The sequence below is a fragment of the Solea senegalensis genome, linkage group LG20 (assembly GCF_019176455.1).
Source record: "Solea senegalensis isolate Sse05_10M linkage group LG20, IFAPA_SoseM_1, whole genome shotgun sequence".
Lineage (NCBI taxonomy): Eukaryota > Metazoa > Chordata > Actinopteri > Pleuronectiformes > Soleidae > Solea > Solea senegalensis.
Genome location: NC_058039.1, coordinates 5608630 through 5613781, shown reverse-complemented (window position 1 = coordinate 5613781; position 5152 = coordinate 5608630). Strand labels below are relative to the sequence as shown.

Sequence of the window (5152 nt, the reverse complement as noted above, 5' to 3'; positions counted from 1 at the left end):
GGTTTCAAGAGTATTCATGACTTCTGTGTTCATATCTTATCAGTATCTCTATTGTTTTTCCCACTGATAACACACATCTATTTATACTTCTGGAGCATGAATATCACAATCAGCCAAGTGTCTTCTCACGGCACATTACATAACAAACAATGATGTTAATACTCGTTGTTTTTTACAGTGGGTATAAAGGTGGACTGGCAACATCTGGTGGCTACTGTATATATGCATATATTTGCAGAGTGTGCACTCTTTACATGTGTCAATTATTTCAATATTGAATATTTGCTCCCTGACTGGCTGCTTGTATTTCCAGAGAATTCAGTATGATGTGAACACAGTGTGACTGTTGGGAGGAAAGCAGCAGAGCCGCACCTGTGTCTAATCAAACTCCCGCCTTCATGTGTGTGAGAGTCAGCGTCAGACAAGGACTGAAAGAAACTTTTCTGGTAAAAAAACAACCGAACCAGAGCCACAGTGAACCAGAAACCTGCACTTTCTGATCACGGATCAACTCCAATGTTTCACTTTTCAGTGGTAAGTTTCACAAATGATTTCATTATTGATCTGTCCAGTCATTTTTCTGTGGGTGGCACTGATGTCTTGTACTTTACTGCTTCTCCCTCTTCTTCTTTATCTTGAGAATCATTGAATTATGAATAACAACAAAGACGTGTGAACCTAGAACGCAGTATGTTCGTTTCATGCAGGCAGGTCAAACACTACAACACTAATTCCTCCAGAAATACGAGTGACTTTGCTTGGCGTCTCCACTAACTCTTGTGGGGGGAATATCTGGTTCTGCATCTGCTTAACGCTCCATTGTGTTCGGGCAGCTGGGCACATAGCATGCAGTGGGTTGCAGGCCTTTAAAGCAAAACAACGTGCTGTTGTAGGTTGCTGCCTCACATCACAGTGTACAGTATGTTCACTGGAGTGTGCGACGCAGGCATCATTTGGTACATTAAACGCTCCACAAACACTGATCAACCCAGCTTATCAGTAAAGGCTGCCTGTGGCTTTCTTGGCCTGGTTTCTCTGCTTGGCTGCAAGTCACAGCATGTTTTATGTGTCATATCCATATTAATACCCATTAAAGGACATTGTAACCCCAATCCTCTCCACTGAGCATTGATACAACTGCGTCAGATATTTCCTCACCCTTTCTTTCAATACGTATACGTATATGCTGTATGTTACAAATCTTTATTGTACATGTCCTGCCAACAGAACACAGTAGCTGCTTCAGCAATATAACCACCCACTTGCCAAAGGTGTGAGAGTGAATGGTTGTTTTTTCTCTGTGTGTGATGGGGTAGATGTTAATTAAAGGTTGGTTGGGAGATCCTTTTTCACTGATTCATTAGTGCATTGTAAAAACACCACCCAGTCATATGGAACGTGCACTAATCGCACATGCTCAGAAGACGACGCCAGAGCCTATGCTAGCTTGCTAAATCCAACCAGACAGTTGGGGCAACGTTATGGCAGAAAAGGTGCCAACAACAGATGTTGGTTTCAAATGAAAGACGTTTGTTTTGTTTTTTTTGGGAAAGCTACTGCCAAGAAAAAGGCTGATCTGATGCAGAGCGGTCCAAGACCTCAACGGTGGCGACAACTGAAAGAAGCAGAAAGGACATGGTGGCACATGGACACCGGGTATGTTAACTTTATGCTTTATTTGTTTTTTTCGTTTTTTATCATCAGGGTGTGATTTGAACTCTTTTTTTTGTCATTTTGAAGTATCCAAAAAGCCTAGCGTGACCGAAAAGTACCGAATGTTACTCGCTTTGCAGGGAAGTCTGAAAAAAAGGGGCGTGGACTTTTAAATTCAAAATTTAGCCTGCTCAAAGAGGTTTTTCAGGATCTCCAGCCTCACCTTTAACCAAAAGTGTAACTGTTTTTTCACGTGTACAGATGTGCATATCAACATGATAGTGTTTTCATGCTTGTAGTACTTTTAGTAGAAATGAGGGTGATGATAACGCTAAGGTTTAGACACAAAAAGTAGCCTGGTTAGAAAACTACAATCAGATCACAGTTTGCCTTCATAGTGTCTGTTATTGCCCCAGAGTCTTACTTCTCCTCTCCTTCTACCTCTCTCTCTCTCTCTCTCTCTCTCTCTGCTTTTGTGATTGTATGATGGATTGCAGGTGTGCCTGATTATTTGATTGACTGTGTGTGTGTGTGTGTGTGTGCATGTGGATCCTGGGAGCTGATTGGTCCAGTACAGGAGGTTCCAGTATAAGAGGCCAGATTTTGACCAGCTCCGATGATAGCTTTTGAGTCATGCACAGCCACACTGCCAACAGATATCCTGTTTTGTTTTGTGTTGTTTAGGAATCCTTTACAATCGTTTGTGTTGTGTATGTGGGTGGTTTTCCTGGAAGTTGTCAAGAGTGCCTTGATGTTGGGTCCAGGTTTTCCTGGTGTCCCAGTATACTCTCCATAAAAAGTCACCAGAATGTCATCAGAGCACGTCCACAATCCTAAAAAACAAACCCTCAGACTTTTGGTCTTAAACTGTCGTCTGTCACTTGACCACTTGACCACCAACCCCTTCCTCATGACTTCAGAAATGTAAATGTACAAAAGAACAATGGCAACAGTTCTGGAAATAAGGCGATGGAGAACCCAAATCATATTTCATGAGGAACAGCGAGGGTTTCATTTAGAAAATGAATGTGAAAATCCAGTCATTTGTGCATGCAGGTATTTTTAATCTCACTGAAAACAATTAAGTTTTTTTGGTTTTTCCATCTTGAAAGCATAAGCAACTATTATACTGGAAAAAGTGGCTTCTCAGAAAGTCATTTTAAAGATGAATTGATCTTAAAAAGAAACTGGCAATCTCTAATGCATCTCTCTTTTTTTCTCTTTTAACCCCATCATAGTTTATTTCACTTTTGTGAGGCTCGACAAGGATCTTTAAGTATTTCCCATTCATTATTTGTCTAATGTGATTTAAACAAAAGACAGCGTTCAGAGAAAACATGGGGCTATTTTGTTCATTACCCTTCAAATGACCCAGAACAAAGCTCACTCCCGCTGTGGCATCAAGGTCCCAGAATGAACATAACAGTCAGCGCAGACGGACACTAATGACCTGGAGGCATAGCCTCAGTTTATCCCCATGACACTGATGCTCATATCCACAGACACACCCAATTAACGAGAATTTGAGCACATTGTTCAAGTGTAAACCTCGATGTAGAGAGCCATAAAAAGACCTTTGCTGGCCTTTTGTCCACTACAAATGTAAGAAGGACATTTCCTGTTGTGATCTCTGCCCATATACGTATACATGTATGTTATATATGTATATATATTCGTAACAAAACGCCCTCTAAGGCCAACACGATATGTTATGATTATGCAACAGCAGTGATTATGTCGAGTGGAGCTGAAACTTACATCTGCTGCACTTTGTGATGTGTGAAGTGGAAAAACTGTGAGTGGAATTTTAAATGAAGAAGACTCGGGATGAGTAAAAGTGACACATGTGGTCTGAGGACTCATTTGTTGAGTGCAGTTGTGTAAGTGCGTGTGTGTGTGTGTGTCTGTGTGCACATGTGGATACATGCTGAGGGCAGTAGTTATTCAACAGAACGAAAAACAAGTTGCAACAGAGCTGCATGGTTCACCTGTCGTAGCCGAGATGTTACGCAATCCCCGCTCAGCTGAAGTCAGACCTCAGTGAAACGGAACAAAAAATAAACCCCCAACCGCTCAACTTATGAGTCCTCTTACTTTTATTTTTATCACTTAATTAGAGTTAGTTTTGGCAAAGAAAGGAAAATAACGCTGTGTCTTCGATTTACATCTCAAAGCATCCCTCCTCGCCCTGCACTGTGTCATCGACTGTGTTTTTGAGGTGAATTTGTCATACTGATTTCCCCCACCCACAGAGGGAGCAGCTCATGATCATGTGTTTATTGTGTATATGAGAGGACTCACTCGCATGTCAGTGACTCACCATCGCGCATTTACAATTTGCTAAATGGAAATTTTCCAATATCCTCAGGCTCACAACAGACATTTTAAACGATAAACCGGCGTTAAGCAGGACTTCCAAAACAATTCTACGACTGCTCACTGTTTATGTCTTGAACTCCACGAGAGCAGAGCAAAAAAACTAAACTTACTTAGTTCACGCCGATGAGTTTGAAGGCTGAACGTACAGGTTTGTCTGCAAAACTGTCGCTCTCATCAGTGTCACAGGAGGCAGACTGACATTGTGGCTTGAGTCCAGGTGATCGTAGGTGTACAATGATTGACTCAAAGCTGCAGTGTGCTACTTTTGGTGAACTTGGTTGTCAATGTTCTTATTCTGCTTTATTATGTTTGGTCTATATAAACAGAAACAATGGAATGGATTATTGTGTGTGCTGCGTTCTTCATATGAAAATTGCCTCTGTCAAGCAATACTATCAGACCAGACCTGACTGAGGGAGCATTTTGATGTGTTTCCACCAAGTGGAACGGTTCAGTAGGTAAGCACCAAAATAACTGGCCATACAGTGGTGTTGTGGTTAGTATGCTTGCCTTTGCAGCAAGAAGACCCGGGATCATGTTCTCCCCGTGTGTGTGTGGGATTTCTCTGGGTTCTCCGGCTTCCTCCCACAGTCCAAAAACATGCAATATGGGGATTAGGTAAACTGGACACTGTGTGTGGGAGTGGGTGGTTGTTTGTCTATGTATGTCTGTCCAGGGTGTACCCCCGCCTCTCGCCTTATATCAGCTAAGATTGGCCCCCCTTAACACTGTTATACTAAGAAACACAGAGAAGTCATTTGACAATGGTTTGAATGTAGCTGTATGCTAAAGCTAATAGTTTTAGCTTTAGCATACAGATGAGAGTCAACCTTATCTAACCCAACAACACATAGTGTACGTATCATTGATCATGCGCGCTAAAGAGGGGATGAAGTGTCTAAGAAATGTTTTAAGTAATCAGGACATTACCACCACTAACCATTACCACTAGCTAACCATTAACTTTGTTGTGAATCATGTGTGAATGAAGTTTGAAACATCATATGGTTTTTACTCTGCTCTCTACGTGCCTGTAACCCACTGCTTCAGGTAACACCCTCTGCTGTCCAAAGATCAGCAGCCCATTAATAGCAGATCACCAGCACCAGGAGTGTCCACT

General features: G+C 41.8%; 1 long non-coding RNA gene across 1 annotated transcript; it reads left to right on the top strand.

The window, feature by feature from the left end:
* Positions 1 to 319: 319 nt before the first annotated feature.
* LOC122786360 lies at positions 320 to 4418 on the top strand. Its single transcript, XR_006362437.1, has 3 exons — positions 320 to 534; positions 1554 to 1656; positions 2151 to 4418. It is a non-coding gene; the product is annotated as an uncharacterized LOC122786360 (long non-coding RNA).
* The last annotated feature ends 734 nt before the right edge of the window (positions 4419 to 5152 follow it).